The 20,677-nt window shown below is 45.0% G+C and overlaps 1 protein-coding gene and 1 long non-coding RNA gene across 6 annotated transcripts in view; one reads left to right on the top strand and one right to left on the bottom strand.

The window, feature by feature from the left end:
- The window catches only part of LOC309650306, a 394,390-nt gene that overhangs the window by 77,715 nt on the left and 295,998 nt on the right, over positions 1–20,677 (bottom strand). The window lies entirely within an intron of this gene.
- Positions 1–20,677, top strand: part of STX8 (syntaxin 8) — a 242,079-nt gene that overhangs the window by 173,688 nt on the left and 47,714 nt on the right. The gene's annotated exons all lie outside the window — the stretch shown is intronic.

Here is a 20,677-nt window from a genome sequence, read left to right as displayed (position 1 = left end):
AGCCATCCTTCCTGTGTGTGGTCGCCACGCGGCAGCAGGATCAGGCCGCTGCAGAAAGGAGCAAGCCTGGGCTGGAAGGGCTCTCTCGGAGGGCTCGGCCCGGGCTGAGACTGTGAGGTAGCCAGGTGGGCCCACCTTGATTTTTTAAGGAAAGCCAGAAGCCCCGATTTTCCATGTGAAATTGCTTAATTAACATTTTTCACATCATGCTTTAAAGGTGGTGCCTACCAGGGGAACATAATCCCTTAAAATGACAATTTAAAGACTATTTCACGTGCACAATGGTTATGAAACAGTAATACATTCTGTGTACAAATACAAAATGGAGTTGACAGTTCTGCTTTTCGGGATGGCTTTGGGATCTGTAAAGGAGATTTTCTGGGAAATTAGGAATTGGGATCTGTAAAAGGAGATTTTCTGGGAAATTAGGGATTGAATGTTCATCCATTGAACTTGGGATTTAAATGATAGGAGAAAAATATGACAGTGGTTTCACTCTTTTCTTTTACAGATGAATTTAGTAATATAACATTTCTGTTAATTAACGTGACCCGATGCCTTTAAGAGCTCCTGGTTATGTTCATTTTTTGAAAATATTCCAGTGCAACAAAGTTTTAAATGGAATTTTTCCAGATCGACCTTGAAGGAGCCAGGTCTGTTTAGTGGCGTTATTCTGTGTCGAGAGTGTCGGTATGCTGGGGAAGGTCACAGCCCTTTCCAGGTTAGATGAATGAGGGAAGGTCGCAGGCGGGGATGAAGCAGCTGCCCGGATTCATAGGCTGAGAAAACAGGAGTAGCCGGCCTCGGCAGGTGTTCGGAGAATTCCCACACAGGTGCAGATGCCAAATGAACCATGATTTAATGCATTTGGGCTCCTGTGACATAGTCATCTGTCACCCATCTGTCACGTTTTTATTGAGTCCCTTCAGCGATGCTGAGCTGCAGGGAAGACCCCGAGATGTATGGGCCACAGTCCGGCCTGCAAGTTGCTTGAAGTCTAGTGGGAGAGAGAAAGAAACCTTACAACCACAGTAGTACAAGAGAGAATGTGATTAGCGTTTCTTAGTTCCTAAATGCCCAATTTGAAAAGTTAATAAGAGGAAGAAGTTTCCACAGTGCTCTCAAAGATACATAATCTCTCTTACACTCCTTATGTCACCTCTGTGGGGAACTTTGATTCCAGTCTTGTCTCTCTTAGATCCATGATGAGAGAACCCCAGACACATTCCTGGCCTTTGGGGAAAAAGCCCCTCTGAGCACTGACCAATAGAATGAGTACAAATCAGGAATGAAGGGGTACTTTTCTACTGTATTTAATTAAGTTCCAGTAAGTTTTCTCGGTTTGTTGTTTAATCGTGAACCAGCAGACAGGGGAAGTGAAGACGCTTCATTTACTCATCCTCCTGACTCGTGGCATGCCAAGGTTGTACGCAGAGGTGCAGAGTCAGGTGCTAGGATTCCTGAGATGGCCCCGGATCTCAAGGAGACCGTAGTCTTATACCCCGATTCTCACCTCCAATGTCCTGAAATAGGTGGTCCTTGGGAACTGTTCTTTGAAAAGCTTTGGTCTACGAGTACAATGGAAGAGATAAGACAGTAGACAAAACAGAACTGCAGAAACAGCAGCTGTGATAAGGGCCAAATGCTGGTCCATCCATGGTGCTGTAGAAGATAAGGGCGGAGAGAGAGCTCATTTCCAGCCTCGGTGCCTGGAAGGCATTTGGGTTAGTGCAGACAAGATGGGTGGGATTCTGATGATTTGCAGTGAGTAAGGAACTTCAGGCTAAGGGAGTAGAATGGATGGAGCACTGAGGCGGGGAGAGCAGTGGGTCTTCAGGGGAATCTGATCAAGTCTCCCCCCAGCTTATGACCCTTCAGTGGCACCTGGGCCTTCAGGATAAAGTCCAGACTCCAGAGCATGATTTCGTGGCCTAGCAGATCTGGTCCCAGGCCTTCAACCACAGTGCTCCCGCCCCCGCCCCAAGCACACGTGCGCGTGCACACACACACACATGCGCGCACACATGCACGCACACTCTCTCCCCCCACAGAATACTTGCTCCTTCCTGTTCCTCATTTCCATTTGCTAGCTTGTTAGGCCTTCAGCATTCAGTGTTGATGGCACGTCCTCCAGAGCAGCTCATACGTAGCCCCTGGGGATCTCCTGAAAATGCAGATTCTGACTCCGTGGGTATGGAGAAGGGCTCAAGATTCTGCATGTCTAACTCACTCCCAGGAGATGTGGACGCTGCTTCTCCAAGGACCGCGCACTGAGCAGGACGGGTCTAGAACAGCAGTTCCTGACTCAGCTACACATCAGAATCATCTGGAGAGTTTAAAATCTCCCAACGCCTAGGTTCGCCTTCCCTATAAATTCTGATTTAATTGCTCTGGAATATAGAACATTGGGATTTTCAAGTTTTCCAGGGGATTCTAACGTTCAAGTTGAGAACCCGTGCGACTAGAAAGTCTTCCCTGACTCCCCAGGTCTGGGTTATGATGGACACCCACCACGTGCTTGTCCTCAATCTCGTACCCACTGTGTCCCTCCTCCGGACACTTAGCTGCCTGAGAGAGCAGGGGTTGTGTCGTTTGTTCTCTCGTTCGTCCGTTCGTTCAGGAAGGGGCGTCTGTTCTGTACTCTACACTGTGCAAGGTACCCAAGATACAAAACAGACCTAGTGCCTGGGCTCAGAGAATCTACAGTATAGAAGGAAAACCATCATTCAGCACAGTGCGTGGCATGGTGGGCCCTTCATAAGTATTGGGTTGGCCCAAAAGTTCGTTTGGATTTTTGCAAGATGTTACAGAAAAAACCCAAACGAAGTTTTTGGCCAACCTAATATTTATTGAATGAAAGAAGGATGGCAGGGGGGTGCCTGGTTTGAATTAGACGTTTCATTGTTCTGGATTCATCTCCCTGCCTCCCGTTGTAGGAATGAGTGGAAATGAACAAACAAGTGATGCTGAAGGGGGAAAACCTTGATGAGCAAATATTATCAAATGTCCCATTTCGCCCTCACGCTCTTTGCACTGGGTATGGTCACTGCCCCTCTAAGTGCCCAATTAGACATTTAAAGCAGTGTTCTTCCTACTTCCTGACGTGGTAGTGTGGGACGTGTAGGACCAAGTCTTTTTTGGCAGCTGGGTCTTTAATATCCCTTTTGGTTACCACTCCCTAACAGAAAAGGGTTTTCACCCTGGTTTGCACTCAGCCTTTGCTTTTCTGCAAGGTGCTGAATCCTCGTTCTGAACAAGTTAGAAGGGTTTTGAAATGCTAATGCACAGCTGTTGACAGGTATGAATACCCATCAGCCTGGAATGTCACACCTATTCAAAGTAATTGAGCATCCTTGAATATAATCTCTTTTAAAACCCAGAAATGTGACACCAGGTTGCTTCCAGCTGAGAGACAAAAGTTCTTCCAGACGCCTATAGCAATTTTGTCTCAATAAACGCAAAAATTAATAAATAACCACAGCCCCCCCCCCCACACACACTGTTTCTGTATAGCTCTAGGCATGTACATCTAGGGAGCGTGGGTGTGTGGGTGTGTTAAGACACACCAATTGGGTGCCTGCTATGCTAATTTATAACTTATTTTTCAAAACTCTTCAGGCAGATTTAGCTCATTTACTAATATATTTCCTTTTAAAAAATGCTTATTGAAGGTTTTTTTCTGATTTTAACTTTAATAGATTTACTGTAGCAAAATGGTAAAATAGAGAACACTAAACAAAATAAAAACCCACCACCTACAAACCATCACTATTAACATTTTGGGTATATCTTTCCAGTCATTTTTCTGTGCATACATGTAATATGTCTACATGTATTACTTTTTTAACCCATTTGGGATTATATTTTACATACCATGTAACTTGCTTTTCACTTCCCGGAGTCTGAAAAATTTCCCTGTCTTTACATAGTTTCCAAAACAACTCTGATGGCTGTATAACTTTTTGAAAAACTGTGTGTATTATCTTTTTACATGACCTCCTGCTTTAAGCAAGAGTAAAGAATTCTAGCACTTATATTATTATATATTATCATGCACTTGTATGTATTATAAGATACATTTTAATTTGGAATTTGGGAACCACAGGAAAACAAACTCTTATATTCATTCTCAGTGGAGAAATGCTGCCCTTAGGAAGTTTTGCATCTCATTCCTTTGGGGAGTAGCAGCTGAAAGCTTTTAAAGATATGGTGTATTTTCCCAAAGGCAGACAAAAAATAATATCACCTCGTTCAGCAAGCGAGTCTTGGATTCTGGGTGCCGTGCTGGGTGAGACAGGATAGGACGGTAGTCCTTTCCTCCGGGAGCTTATGTTGCATTTGTAGTGGGCCTGGGGGTGGTGTGTGGGGAGGAGAGACAGTAAACAGTCAACAGACACATAAATGTAATAACTACCATTTGTGATAGTCTAGACAGCCAGAAGTCCCTCTGGATCTAAAGGCTCTGAAAAAGGATCCAGTTCTGCATTACTGATTTTATTAGCAGCATTAAGATCGTCACCAGAGAGTGGTTTGGACAACACAAGTGCGTTTAGGTAATTATGACAGAGGAATGAAATCCAGTACCATTAGCTCCGTTTGAATGTGTCATAAAATTGTCTCCAGTTCCTCATCAACGTGAGCAAGTGAAATGTCTTTGGAGATCTGTAATAGATCGCTAGCAGAAGAAAGCTGCTGTTTTGTTCTTCCCTTTTGTGAGCCTTATCCTCTTCCGTTCGTGGATGATGCTGGTTAAGTTAACCAAAGCCAGCACCTTGAGTTGACGATGTGTAAAATCTGTCCTTCATTGTCCATTGGTGCTTTGGATGAAGGAAAAATGATGCGATCTCTGATTCTCATTCTCCGACTCCAGCCTAACCCGTATTCCAATTCACTCTATTCCCATTATGAAGCAGAAAAGACTGCTTAAGGCCTGGTTTATTTACCTAATAAACTGGCTCTTGTATTGCCTGGGAAATGCTAAAATTTTTCAGCCAAGAAATCCTAGTAACAAGCAAACAGAGGTCCAGCAGTCAGGTTCTGAAGCAACAACAAAATGAAGGTCAGCTAATATGGCCATTATTCTCCTTCCTGGTGGCCATGACAGCGCTGGGGTTTATTTGAAGATCCCAGACTTCGAATCCTTGCTCGCATTGTTAGCTGCCCAAGTATTTCAGGCTGTGCCAACAGTTTCAGATATTAATGTATTCGAGAGATCAGTGAATGAAGAATTCCTCTGCACTTTTTTTCCTTTTTAATTTTTTTTCCCCCTTGCCATACACTTTGTTTGTAGTGTCTTTGTCTGCCAGACGTTGCCGGGCATTTCTAATGAGAGAGCAAAGAATTGCAGAAGGAAAAAGGCAAGGGGCGGCGGGGGGGGGGGGGGAGGGGGCGGCGTAGGGAGAAGAAAACAGGCGTGGAGAGGAAAACAGGAGAGGAAACACAGGGCGTGTTTAGCACTTTAACGGTAAGGTGACATTTTTACAAGCTAGTCAGGTGCACGGGACTCGTTGGGGACAAGAGCGTCCGGGATGCAAACGCGGAGCTGAGCGAGCAGTTTTGGGAACAGCAAACTCATTGATTAGCTTGTTGCCACAAAAACGCACTTTTATTTTTGAGTCTCATTTTCCCCGCAGGACACCCAGCCTCGGTGCTGCTTTACGCATTCATCCCAGCTGCATTATTGCGGCCACCTCACTCACCCACCCCGGGCAGCTGCTACCAGGGGGAAAAAATTAAAGCCATTCCTACTCCCGGTGACTTACTGCCGCCGAATAATGGGTTGCTGTTTGCAGAGAACATTATCACAGCACAGCCCAGAAAACAGAAGAGTCTGTCTGAGAGAGGGCTGCTGAGGCTAGGCTAGAAAGTGGGGAGCGGGGAGGGCTGTGAAAATCGCATTTTTGCAAAGGCAATGAGCTAATAATTAATTTTTTAGTATCACTCGATCGCCGGACTCGTCCTCCCTGCTGTCTGTACCGGGGCTGGTTTTGCAACTCTTCCTTTGATACCTCATGGAAATGTTAATGAGACGAAACCAGCTAAAGGGGCTCTTTAGACAGCAGCGCTTGGGGGAAGGCCGAATGAAATGCAGACCCTCGGAGGGCTTCTCCTCCACACAAGAAGTCCCTTTGTTTCCTGTCTTATAAACCAGAGGCCTGTCTAAAATTGCAGGGAAAGTGAGAGGGGCCAGAGAGTGGGCTCCGGGGGCTCGGCTTTCTATATTTAAAGAGAGGAAAAAATGGTTCTCCAGTTATTCGCGCCCTGATTTGATAGGCAGCGCAGGGTGTTTTTGAAGTTCCGAAGGAAGGTTCTCTGAAGATGTGAGCGGGATCTGTCTTTCACTTGGGCTTAATTAAGAAACTTGCTGGCTTTGTCTGCAGGGGGCCCATTACGCGCAAGCTGCAGCCCCCTCTGAATAGGGGCTCAGCCTGGAAAGTGTATACACGCCACGCCGCCTTTGTGTCGTGTTGCCAAACTGGAGGCTGGAGCGAGTGGGGACGGGGCTCTGCCAGAGGCCATCCCTTGTTGCCCTGCGAGTGCGCGGGCGTCCCTTGGGGGCCTGGACCGAACGAGCCTCTTACAGGGTGAATCTCATGAGCAGACAGGTGGCTGGAGGCCCGATGACGGGCTGGAGGGCGAACGCGGGCGGCAGACGGCGTCCTGGGAACGAGCGCTGGGTCTGTAAACCCGGTCTGGCGAGAGCCCGGCTTTCGGGCACCACCTCTCCCCGGCTTGCTTCCGCCCAGCCCCGAGAGAAAGTCGGCCTGGTCCGCTGTTCTCGTAACCTTGAGAATAATTTCCCCCTGGTGGGCTACTGTGGCCGACCCTATTTAGAACAAAGTTGCTGAATGCTGCAGGATAAAGAGCAGTGGGAAGGCTGTGAGCAGTGGTTAATCAGCTAATTCGCATTTCAAAAGACACTAATAAGAGGTGATCAATTCAAATAAAGCCCCGGGTATGAGTACTTTCCTCACCCTGGAAGGCCTGCCGAGCGGCTCTCCCTCCTGTTTCTCTCTCCCTGCCCGTCTCCTCCCTTTCCCTTTGAAGCTGTCGGGACCTCCCAGGGTACCTGCACCTCCGCCCTCCTCTTCCCTCTGAGCAGGGCCCTGCAGACCTTCACCTTCCCCTGGAACGTGGCCAGCTGCGCCCTCTGTGGCAGGAGCGGGCACCGTTGGGGGCTCTGCTGCTCTCAGTAACCCCAGCCCTGGCCCTTGTCTGCCTGGACCCTCTGTCCTCCTCGCCATCCCGCACCTTATCGACTTGATGAGAGCCAGTCTCTTCTCTCCCAAATGCATGATAACTGCCTTATTCGTCCATCTCTGCCTCTCCTGATCTGTGACAGCTGGCAGCCTTTGGCCAACTCTGGCCAGTTGCCACTTGCTTGGCTGTGATGGGAGAGACCCTCCTTGTGACTCTGGCATTAGGTGTCCTGCCCCAACACCCACTTTGCGGTGACCTGAGTGGTCTGATGAGTGGCTCTGCATCTTCCCCACGTCTCTGTCACTGCAGCCCCTCTGCCCCTGCTCCCATGCCTGCTGTTCACACACAGCTGGGTGGGCTGCATCTCGGCCTTTCTAGCGAGGCTCCTCATAATTGGGTCTTTCTGCTGTTGCAGACTAATGGCCCTGTCCTGGAACCAGTGTCACTCACCCGGTGACTGGAAAATCACCCAGACAGCCAAGTGGCACTGTAGAAATAGAGCTGTAATGCCAACAATCACGTGATATTGTTGCAGCCAGGAGTTCAGGTCGAGTGTTGGGAAATAAGCTTGTTAGAGCTTTCTTTACGCCTCCTCTCCCAACCCTTGGCAAAATGTAGAATATTGTCGCCATTGATAGAACACACCTGTAAAAGCGGGGGGTGGGGGGGGGAATGTCCCGGAGCATCCTTGACTCACATGCCAGAAGCAGCATCACCATGTTCAACGCTTCTGTTTTTTTCTGCGGCCGTAATGTTTGTATGGGGTCTTTCGAATGTGGTCCTTGGTGTTCAGAATCCCAGAGCACTTTAGGCCCGTCGTGCTTCAGAACTCCTTTAGGAACTCAGCTGCCATCTTAATTGCATACTCTGAATGAATGACATTTCATCTTCTGGCCATGAGTGATATGGAATTTCCCTGAACTCCGTCCCTGACAATTTGGCGACAGTTAGGGATATCCTAGCAAGCCCCAAGAGGACCACTGACCTGGCAAGGTAGGGGAGGTGGCCAGTCTCGAGGTTTGTCACCCCGTGATAAAGGCTTCCTGCTTAGCATGGAAACGTGATGACCTCCTCTGGTTATCAGGAGCATCTTTATTTGCATCTTATTTTGACCCTGAATCATTCTGAAAGGATCCCTGCTTTCAGAAGGAGTGTGGACCACGTGACCTGCAAGGTCCCTTCCATGTGGGCAGGCGCCAGCACTCCTGCCACCACCAGGGGCATGTGTCCCCACAGGCTTTGCCTTGGGACACAGGACTCATTTGCTCTGTCAGCTGAGGGAGCATCGGGGTAGGTTCCATGACCGAGTCTAGCTCTACAACAGAAAAAGCCCTTGGTTATGAGCAACGGAAACCATCTCTGATTACTGCAGTACAAAAGGAATTTATGAAAAAAGGATATTGAGTCGTCTGAAAAATCAATCATGGAGAAGGCTGAAAAATCAGGCAAGAACATGGGGAGAAACCACAAGTGGCTGGAACCATCACCACAATCCCGCCACAGAACCATCTAGTAGAAGATCTCATTGCCGCAACTGCTGGACGGCTCCCCATTAGCTAGCCCAGCTGGTGCTGGCCAGCAGAGGCTGTAGCTAGGAGGGCTACCTCTGATGTCCCTGGGGTGTCGATGTTGCTGCCACCACTACCAGAATGAGCCTGGCTGTGCACTGGTGCTCTCAGGCAGGGCAGTGCCAACGCTTGGCCCTTCTGGCCTCGCCTCCTACCAAGACTCATATAGCTAAGAATTTGTCCCTTGTTTTTTTTTGTTGTTGTTTTTGTTTTTTTTTAAAAAAAGAACAAAAAAGAAGGGTTCAGATGCTGAGCAGCTGAGAAACTAACTTCTATCCACTACAAACTTCCAGCTCCACTGGGAGTTATTTGCCAAAGATGTACGTCTTCTCCTAGACTCCTCTCATTGATCCATGGAGCTTTACCCAAGACAAGCTGTGGAATTTGTGGGGTCCAGTGAGAAATGAAAATGCAGGGCCCCTTGTTTAGAGATTATTAAGAATATCAAGATGGGGACAGCATGGGGGCCCTTCTAAACATGAGACCCTGTGTCACTGCTCAGGTGGCTTTACGTGAACAGGGCCATGGGTCCACAGTTGGGTCTTGGGGCCCTTGTTAAGGTTTTGTAAATGGATTCTGATTAGTCAGTGTTATTTCATTTTATTTCCTACCCACAGCTTGAGGTGTGATTATGATTTCCCCCATTTTCCAGTTAGAGCAGATGGGGCTGGATAACAGTGGAGCCGTGTTTCCAACCCAGGTCTTCTGACTCTTAAGTTCCCCTTTCTCTATACCGTGTCACACTGTGTACCAGGAGCTTACCAAGTGGAGAGCTGTGTGGCATTCCCTGGAATGTATGCCCTTGGGGCATCGTCTCCAGAATTGTTAATGTGAAAAAAAGACCACTCACTCAACGTAAAATAAAATTTAGTTTTTCACTTTCAAGAACTGCATTATAGGAAGGAAGGAAGGAAGAAGAGCAGTACTTACCAGCCAGTAGCCAGACCACCACTGTGCACCAGTTGCTTAATTAAAACACACCCATGCTTTCTGGTACCTACAAGTACATCTGTGCGTGTGTGTGTGTGTGTGTGTGTGTGTGTGAGTGTGTGAGAGAGAGAGAGAGAGAGAGAGATTGATGCCATAGGACCTTGAGCAAGTCATTTACTCAGCTTCCCAGGGCTTCAGTTTTCTCATCTATGAAAATCCTTGACCTCCTTTCACAAGGTAGGGTTGATGCCTCTCTGCCCTGCTTGCCCAGCAGACGTCTCATTCTTGGGATCAGCGCTCCCTCCAGGGCCCACGTGCACTCCGACTCTTCCCTCTCCCATTCTGCCACCTGCTCTGGCCCTCGGTGTCCCCCTTGGGTCCAACCTCTTGAATGCCCAGCCTGTACTACCTGCCAGCTCCTACCGGTACTGCCCCAGTGCCCCGTGTGTCCGTAAAATACTCGGTGCAGGCTTCCCGTGTTCACAGTCCTGATGAACACGGTCTCTCCCAGCTTCCTCCGCCTTCTCCCTTTCTCTCCAGCGTTGTGTGCGTGTCCGTTCCCCTCCTGGTTCCTGGAGAGCCTGCCGCAGTGCCTTCCACAGAGCGGGGTCTATCCCACCGTGCTTATTGCTGTCTCCTCCACTGTCTCTTCCACTGTCTCTTTCTCCTTTTCTGTTTTTTTCTACCCCTTTCTCAGTTCCCTTCCCTGGACACAATGTGAGATTAAGGCATTTTTTTAAAAAAAGAATGTTTATCATGTTTATAAAAATACAAGATTATTTGACGTGTTTTTAATTTAAAAATCATAGCTCTCAAACAAAATATAGCTCTCTTTAAAAAGCTATTATGAATTTGTTTTTTATTGCTATGTAGTCTTTAATTGATTTTTTTTTTCCCCTTAAAGGTTTTTTTTTTTCTATTTTAAACCCAGGGAAGGAGAAATTTCCAAGGATTATTAGTTCATTAGCTGTTAGAAGGAATAATTGATCTGTCAACTCAAAGGATTTATAAGGATTTGGCTCACAGGATTCATGAAAGCGGTAGCATATGTTTAAGTTCTGCCTCAAAAGAAAACATTTCAGAAGGGGCTTCCCCTTACTTTCCGGGAGATAAAAATTAGCATCTCTCTAGTGATGAAAAGGCCCCCTATTTTTTTAAGATCCTCCCAATCTTAGGGCACTGCAGCTGCGACATTTGCACCTATACCTGAGATAATTGGCTGTGTATTTCAACCAACCAAAAGGATGGATTATAAATAAATAGTATAAAGTTTTGAGTTTCTTCCAGTGGTTCTCCCCCCGCCCCCACCAGTAAAAGGAATGGAACACAGCTAACATTTCTTCAACCTCAAATGGGGTTTTGCTTTTTTTTTTTTTTTCTTTTTCTTTAAAGCAAATGCACCCAAATTGCGTTTGGTTCACAAAGGAAAGACTGACTGCAGAGCTAACAGACCCATCATTAGCCATCCCTGCCCTCTCAAATGGCCTGTCCATTCCTCCGCTCACAATATGGGGCGAAGGCCGTAAACAAGGGATCCAAGAGAGCTCTGGACAAGAAACATACAATGGAGTGGGATAAATTTCTTTAGCATAAATAGCAGTCTCCAAGGGTGACTGGTGTGAATGGATTCCCGCTGTGAGGGTCTCTGTGCCTACCGAGGAGATCTGTGGCTTTAAGAGCTGTGGTCCCACCCCCTGGGCTGTGGAAGTGCTCAGTCTCCCCTGCTGGGCATGGTCCGAAGGCCCCCTGTGGGCCTCCTCTTTCCTTTCAAGCTGTGAGTCCTAAGGAACTCCGTGACAGCTCCTCTTTCATTCTGCTGTGCAAATCCTCGAGCTGTTCCCTAGTGCTTTCAAAAGGGAAATATAAGACATTTTACTTATTCTGTCCAGCAGGAGCATTGGAAGTCTGGTAGGACCCAGGGTTATTCCGGCAGTAAGCCTGGGGGAGATCTTCCTCTTTGTAATGACTCGAAATTCCCTAAGATGACCAGTAATCCACAGTTTATACTTCCTACCTCCTTTACATCATGCCCTGTGGGATGCCATCTGTGTTCTGTTCCCCCCGCCCTCCACTGCCCAGGACTTGTGTACTGCTAGCCAATGTCTGGATACCCAGACAGAAACTAGTAGAATTAAGTGAATCCAGTAGTACATGTCAAAGGTTAATTTCTTAGCAGCCATGAGCCAAAATATTCAGGTTCCAGAGTAAATAATTACTTTAAAAGAATTAAATAGTGCATGTACACAGTTAAAAAAAACAAAACAAAGAAACAGTGTCCTGATTCGTCCATTCTTATCTCCTGATCCCAAGAGTCAGTCACTCTGAACCGTTTTTGCTTGTCCTTCTTCAGGTGATTACTTGCATATTACTAAATGATGTATTGATACACACCATTTTTTATTTCTAAACTTCAGACAGTACCTATTGATTTCCTGATCTGATACATAGGGTTTCACTCACTCTATACTCACCTCTCTGTTTCTAATATCACTGTTTTAATTCCTCTGTGTATTACTGTTGTAACTTTCAGTAATGTACTTACATCTCCATTTCCAGTTCCACTGATCATAGGCAGTATGTTTGTCTCACCTTTTTTTCGACCTCTTCTCATCTCACAGCCCTTCACTTCTGTCAGGTGTTGATAATTTACATTCAATTTTTGACCACAATTAAGATTTCTAAACTGTGGTTTTAGGTTGTTTCCAAGTTAAAAGCCAGTAAGTAGCTTTCAGATTATTATATCTGTATGAATACTGTACACTGAAAAACCAAGAAGTGCACTGTAGTTGATTATATTTCCATCTCTGTAATTCCTAACTCATAATCCATGTGTTAGTCAAAGGAGAAAGTTCAAGTCTGTTCTTTTTTCTGACATTCCATCATTGCTTTAAAACCATGCCACATTTTGGCTTGCTAAAATTTTTTTTCAGATTTTTTTTTTCTGGTTATTTTTGTAATTCTTCTGATTGTTTTTTCTTTTTTCTTGTCGGGAGAAGAAGCATGTCTTTTTCACCGTACCCCTGATATCTTTTGAATCCATTCTTCTAAAAGCCCACAAACTTCCTGTTTTAATTGCTTATTCTAAATTTCTTCTTACCTGCACCAAACAAAATTAATACTGCCCTTCATATTTCCTGGAGTTTCTAATTGCCTTTTCTTTTTTCCTTACATTTTTTCCCTTTAATTTGTCTTGAAGTTTTTCTAAACCGAATCTCCCTTTTTTCCTGGAAACCTACATCCTCAAGCCCTCAGGCTTCCTGTTCCAATCTGGATAGGATTATGACTCTGTAAGTAGTGTTTACTGCTGAATCAAGTGGTATGCCACTGCTCTATTTTCTGTTTTATATGTAACTTTTTGATTTCCCAGATAATTGGTAATTTCCCTTTTTTCTTTTGTTCACTTTTCAATGCACTTGCGGATAATTCTTCCCAGTATGTCAACATCTCTTTAAAATGCCTCACAATACTAATTTCCACAATGGAAAATTCACCAGATAATCTCTCAAGGTTTTTGTTTATCTATCTTTTGGTTTGTTGTTTGCTTTTTGTTTGTTGTTTTTCCTGGAGGTTTTCCTTCTAGACCCCCTTTCTGCTTTAATCTAAGCTAAGTTATTTTTGTTTTTTTTTTTTTCTGGGCTTTTTGCACTGTTTGCCATCATGGTATTTCTATTTGCTGTTATTCTGTGTTCTTATACTGTTTCTCTGATCTCTCTCTCTCGAAAATTTTAGCCCTCATTTTGCTGAACAACATCCTCAACTTTCTAAGAAAAGGGGCAAAAATAGTATGCCTTATAAATTCTCATGTTTAAAAATGCTTTATTCCATCTTCATGCTCAATTGGTAGCTTGTCTGGGTGTAGAATTCTAAATTCTAAATTACTTGAGAATTCACTTTAACATCTAGTAATACCCACTGTTGCTGATGAGAAGTCCACCTAGTCTATTCTTGTTCCTTTGTTTATGACCTGCTTTTATTTATCTTGTCATTGACATAGTGTTTATTACTCTGGAAGCTTTTAGGATCTTTCTTTTACTGTTGCTAACATGAACAGTGCATCTGGTTATGGGTCTTTTAATTTGTAAAAGCTCTTTCTTGATGGTTCCTTTTTTGTTGGATTCTGTTCTTGTTTTTATGGGTGCAATATTTTCCCTAAATCTCTTCAAGAATACTAACTAGAGTCTTTCATCATGTCGTGTTTCATTTTTAAGGTCTCTTCTTTTATCAGAATTATCTCTGTATCCTCTCGAGTCAGTTTTGCTGTTTATCTGTGCTTTCTTTGTCATGCTGTGGGCTTTGCTTAGATGCTTGATGAGTCTTGGGGATGAGTTTGTACGCATCTGGAAGTAGAAAGGCTGCTGGGAAGCTCTATGTAAATGGATGGATCTGGTTGACTGATAGGCCTCAGAGTCAGGTTGCTGGGGACCCCCCAACCCCCCACAATATGCCCAAAAGCAGAGGACTCTACTCTAGGACAGCAGCACCCACACTAGCAGCTCTGGTGCCCCAGAGGACATTTGCTTGATTTCTTTCGAGAAAACACTCCACTTTTTTATGTAGGTGAAAACACTTGGCTGCTGGTGGTTTTGGCACTTGGTAAGTGGGAGGGTCCGTATAAAGATCTTCAGTGGGTCCTGTCTTCAGTTCCGTTTCTCACTCTCTTGCTTGCTGTTTCTCTGCCTGAAGCCTCCCAGGAGTTGTGCTTAGCAAGTTGGCACCCTCTTCAGTTCTGCCTCCTCCTCGTTTTCTAAGCCACTGCTTCCCCCTCAGTTTGAGTAGTTAGCCCTTCCCCATTTGTCTTCTGTCATCCAGAAATTTGTGGAAAGCTCTCTTTCACCAGTGGTTCCTCTCCATTTCTCTTCATTGTGGTGGAGCTGTGCCTCTCTTATGCCTCTCCTCTTAAACAATATCTCCTCCAGAGTAAATCCGATCTGATATCTGTTATTACTATTCATCTGCCCAAATATATCAGACAGAGATCTTAGTAGGTAGACATTCCAAGTAAGATAAAGTTCAGGGCCCATCCACATCTGGGACTTAGGTCAGCAAGCATTCTTTGAATGTGTACTACAGTAGGGGTTATGGGGTATATAAAGATGTAAAACATATATTCCCAATCTCATAATCTAGTGGGAAACCCATAGTTTAGGTAGAGCAAGGCCCAGAATTATGGGCATCTTTAGACGTTTTGCATTTTGGTCAAAACGAACCTCAAAGGCTTGCCAGGATCAAACCCCGCAATCCTTTTCCTCATAGAAATTGGGAATCATCAAATGATACAGTGAAGGGCATGTGATAGCTCATTCAGTCTTCATTCATCAAAGATTTTTAGAGTGTAAGGAACTGTACTAGAAGTTCATCAGATGCATACCCTGCCTCAAGGAGAGCTAAGACATGGATCTAAATAGTTCAGTAGAGGAGATAAGACACATATCTAAGTTAACTCTTTAATACACGGCAAAATGAGATAAATGGTATAAGAGGAATACAAGTAAAATGTCACAGGAATTTAAAGTAAAAGCTAGAGAGATTACTTCCTGCACGTGGGCATGTAAAGGAAATTAAAACAGGCTCATTGAAAAATGGCTCATTGAAAGACAACAGATTTAGACAATGGAGACGAAGGGGAGGAGAGGGAGTTACTCAGATGAGCCCAGGGTACAAGGAGAAATTCGACTGGAGCCAGAATTTCAAAGATGGTCGTAAAATGTCATCATGAAGTAATATCCCTTCCCTAGAATATTGCTTCTTAATTGAAGCATAGATTTCCTCTGACCACACCTTGTTCAGTTGAGGGTCTTTATTCTTCCACCAGCTTCACGTCTCAGAACCATAAAAATACAGCCCTCCCGCCCCCGCGCCCCGGTCCTCCTATTATTCCACCCAGGAGGTCCACGCCAAGTCAAGTCAGCATCTCCTTTCCAGCCTCCTCGCTGCCACCTCCGGCAGATAGTTTTGATTGGCTTCCTCACCACCCACTTCAGCCCCCTCCTAACTTCCCTCCCTGAATTACAGAGGTTGGAAAGTTAAAAGGTACATTTCTCAGAGATTCCACACGTGGCCTGGCTTCCACCTGAGAAGACGTGGAGATAGCAGTGACCACCGTGAGGTGTCAGCAAAGCACAGGGAGACCAGGTCTTCTGGTGGGCGCAGGGGTTGGGAGTGTTTGGCTATTGACGGGGAGCTCAGCAAAGGTTGTAGCACCAGTTCCTGTTGTCCTGTGTGTCACGTGGCAGGCCACTGCCACAGTGGTCCCCAGCTGTCCCCTTGTGTGCTTGGCTCTGTTGGTTCTGGTTGTGCTGAAGATTTGCTAAGCTCCCCAGGACCCTTTTTTAAAAAATCCCCCTTTGCCTAACCTAGCTTGAGTGGATGTTTTCATCAACAACTGAAACCCCACTGATGTGATGTGCTTGGACTTTCCAGTCACCCACCCTTGTTCCTTGAGGATTTGGATGCTCGATTCCCAGTTCTCGCTCACTCTGCTTCCTGCCATCCTGAGAGGGGATGAAAGACTCTGCCTTGGTGATCCACCCAACATTCTAGCTTCATGCTTTCTCCGTCTCCACGGCTGTAGCACAGCGTCCACATGTCTGGAGCTGAATCACCTCTAAAAGTTCCTCTGTCTGACTCCAGCCTCCTCTTATCCCACTTTCCCACTCCACTCAGACCTGCCCTCTGACCCCAGAGTGACCTTCAGTCTCACCAACCCTCTCTGTTCTGACAAGAGAGGGGAGGCTTCCTTTCCCTGGAAGCCTCAACCCAACGGGTATTCATTTCGACTACACTCCTACCAGCGCTCAGTTTCTCTCCCTTTGGACCTACCTGTACATTTATTGTCTCTTACGATAACCTTGAAAATGTGCCCAGCTGGTATAGGCTCCCCACTGCATGTTTATTAACAAGAATATCATATCAGTTAATGCTTAGGAAGTGCTTACCGTGTTCCAGGCACTGTTCCAAGCACTTTAATATGTTAACTCACTGAATCCACACAACAATCCAAGGAGATGGGGACATTTAATGTCCACATTTTAGAGATGAAGAAACTGAAGCACAGAAAGGTTAAGTGATTCACCCAAGGCCACACAGCTAGTAAATGGTTGAGCTGGGATTCAGACTGTCCGTGTTCTTAATAACCATACTCTTGTTTGCATTCCCTTAGTCTGTTTTAAAGGATGCCAAGATATCTGTGCATCTTTACATGGATATCAAGAACATTTTTTTCTATTTAACCATAAGCGTGATTACTATCTCAATGTTAATACCACAAATTGTGGTTTCTAAAAGCTGCATCCCATTAATATATCTGCCAGGTTTTTTTTTTTAATGAAAAAATTTCCTTTTTCTCTCCCATGTTATTTCCTTGCTGTGTATTTTGAGTCTCAATTCTGTTGTGAAATCTAGTGTCATACTATTGCAGATAAAAGTTTCGGGCAGCTGTTGAATAGCTAGGGTGATGGATTGTCTATACTACCCTACTGACTCCTCTTCTTTCAAAATATCAATTCTGCTACAACCAGCAATGCATTCTCTTATAAATGAAGTATAGCAATTTGGGATATCAACTAAGTACTTCTTTCCCCTACTGTCTTCAAGATAAGTCTAGTGTAGTAGGATTAGTCTTTGGGTTCCAAAATCAGACAGTGGAGATTTGAACGCCAGCTCAAGCATTGAGACACCTTGGGCAAGCTACTTAACCTCTCCAAGCTCCAGGTGTTCCATCTGTAAAAATGGGGGTAGCCCTATTGTAAATTGCACGTGAACAGATCACCATGGTACAGCCCTCCCAACCATCCCCAGCCCACAAACAGTTAATCCCAGCACATCATACCACACTCTCCTCCCCCAAACAAGCACACAGCCGTCACACACACACATAACAGCTTCAAGAACTTTGATAAATTATAGAATTTACTGAAGGTTTCTTGTTGAGACAGACGGACAGGTTACACTGTATTCCACAAAGCAGATCTTCCCTTAAAAAAAAAAAAAAAAAAAAGGCACTGCTTTGTGATCCACTGCTCTTTCCCCAGAAGCCCCCTTGGGCTCCTTGGTCGTCACCCTCCTGGCTCACCCTGGCTCAGGCAGAATCTCTCCAGACAGGTGGGAGGGAGCCTAAATTCCTGGGAGTCAATGACTGTTCATTGATAATAGGGTGAAATACTTCTGCTTCTTCTCTTAAGTTATTCCACTGGAAGCTTGACTCAGAGTAGTTCATAGTTCCTTGACTGTTTCCAGGAGTAAAGATGAGTGAGGCGTTCCACTGGTTTGGAACGCTTCTGGTTGCAGCTGTACTCCTCAAGGGGAAATGTCATGCCTGCTTATACCGGCCGTTCACGGTTCAGTTGCTGGGAGCAGAAAGTCAGTACTGATGCTAACAGCCTCCACCGCCAAGTTCTCTTATTCAGATTTTGGTTATCAGAGCTCCTGGTCGGTTTGTTAGTTGGTTGGTTTTTCCCTCCTGCCAGACAATAAGGGTTAAATTTTGGCCTCCAGCTCGTGGTTACATTTATTTACATTACTTTCCTGGACAATTTTTTCTGAAACATCATTTCAGGCTCTTCATCAACTTGACTAATAATAGTCAACTTGGTTATTGACTAGTGTGTGCTAGAAGGAATACTTCCAACAGGGAAGATGTAACTTGTCACAGTAGACGTGAACATGGCTATTCATGGCTATTAATTGAATATGAAATAACGTCTACCGATATGGAGTTTATGAAGTTAATGCAAGGAGGTCAGGGAGACCGTATTTTCCTAGAGTAATCATTTCATTGGCTTCAGTGTCTGCCTCTACTATTTTAGAAATTTTTAAAAACCTTACAAGTCTGATAACCTATCCCCCTTTCCTTTCATTTGCCTCATATATGGTGAATCTCACCCATCAAAACTAAAGAACTCACTGTTTGGAAAGTTAAATGAAAATTCAGCGGAGTCGGAGTATTTATTGCTTCCATAGAAGGTTCTTCATTGTAGATTATCCAGGAGCCAGTAATGAATGTGTACTATCAGAGGCCAGGGATTTCGGGGGATGAATTTCCCAGGGTTTAATCATTTCATAAGGCCTCTGAGTGTGACTTTTTCCCCAATAATCTACTTATCTCAGTAATTTACCCCTCCTACTGCCTTGCAAGGAAAATGAGTCTCCCAGGTTGTTTGCATGATAAGTAGCTGGGAATTGTGTGAGCCTTTCAAGAAGCAGCCCTGAGTTAATTGTAGCAGCCTGAGCTAATGGTTTCCCATGTTAGTTGGCAGGTTAAGTGAAGAAGAGGGCTTGAAAACACCCTTTATCACAAGTACCACGCATTTGAAAAGCTGAAATCTTAAAAATGTTTGCTTCGTGGAAGATATTTTCCCTTGCTGTATAAATGGGTGAGAAAAATGTCCTTCCAAAGATAGGACTAGCAGTTTCGCAAAGAGCTCTGGAGGTTGGCGACCGGGAGGGCTTGGGAGGTTTCTGTTTCTGTTTTTCCAATGGATCCCGCTAATATGCCCTCACCCCCTGTGTTTTTAGTTAAGTCAGAACTGAAGAATAAGCTGCCCACTGCAAGCAAACAACTAGAAAAATCACTTGGGAAAAAATAAAATACGCTTCCTAGTATTTTCTGGTTGTATTTTTTAAGGTACGTTTCACATTTATCTTTGAAGTTTTTAGTATCATAACACATCAACTAGCAAGTACAAAATGGATTTTCTATTTAGGAAAAAAGTTACAATACAGTTTGCCTCGAAAGGAGGGGACCCGGAGGTTCTGCAGGCTATCCTCAGAGGACAGAGAGGGTTGCACGCCATCTGACTGAGGGTCTGGAATTGTGATGGGATTGAATCGAACTTGGGTCAGAAGAAAGATACTGTGTTTCTCACATTACATGACTACGAAAACTACATAACTACAGAAAGTTTAGATGGAGGAGGGCAAGCTCCTGGTGAAAAGAAGGCCCCGGAAGAGGGAAGAACCAGAAACACCTGCTCTGCGCTCTGTGCACCCTCTCTGCTTGGTCAGTGCCCTCCCATCCTTGAGTTCTCTCTCTCACATCACTTCCTCCAGGAAGCCCTTTCTGATTCCCAGACCTAGGGAGTCTTGTGCACTCTTCCGTCTTTCTTTTATAGCATTTTCACAGTTGTAATTGCACATTTCTTTGTATGGTCAAATTATTATCTCTTTGTCTCCGCCAAGTTTAACCTCCCATGAGTACGTAAGGATCATGGCTGTCTTTTACATACCATTATAATCTCAGTATCTGAATTCTCAAAAAATATTTGCTGCATGAATGGCTGCATGAATACGAGTACAATCGTTAGAAGTATTTCAGTGAAGGGACTTCCCTGGTGGCGCAGTGATTAAGAATCCGCCTGCCAGTGCAGGGGACACGGGTTCGATCCCTGGTCCGGGAAGATCCCACATGCTGCGGAGCAACGAAGCCCGTGCGCCACAGCTACTGAGCCTGCGCTCTAGAGCCTGTGAACCACAACTACTGAAGCTCACGCACTGCAACTACTGAAGTCCGCGTGCCTAGAGCCCGAGCTCTGCAACAAGAGAAGCCACCGCAATGAGAAGCCCGCGCACTGCAACGAAGAGTAGCCCCCGCTCGCTGCAACTAGAGAAAGCCCACGCGCAGCAATGAAGACCCAACACAGCCAAAAATTAATTAATTAATTAATTAATTAATTACTTTAAAATCTTACTTTAAAAAAAAAATATTTCAGTGAAGGCTCTCCGGGTGAGTCCACGGGTTAACTGATGACTATACAGGAAGCATTTAAGAGGCTTGTTAAGAGGAAGAAAAGAATCACAAACCTCAAAAGTAGAAAGATACTTGGGGGCAAAGAAAGTGTGTGTGTGTGACATATTCCATGAATAAACTGGCCTTTGGGATATAAAGATGAAAAAAGAACGAACTTGAGTGGTCTAAGAAACAGATGACTGGATATATCCGCCAGGTTTCCAGCATGAAATAGATGGCGTACTCCTCTGGGTGA

Source organism: Balaenoptera physalus (genome assembly GCF_965194825.1).
Source record: "Balaenoptera physalus genome assembly, chromosome: 20".
NCBI lineage: Eukaryota > Metazoa > Chordata > Mammalia > Artiodactyla > Balaenopteridae > Balaenoptera > Balaenoptera physalus.
The sequence above is the reverse complement of the archived record's forward strand: the minus strand, read 5'-3'. Positions and strand labels throughout refer to the sequence as shown.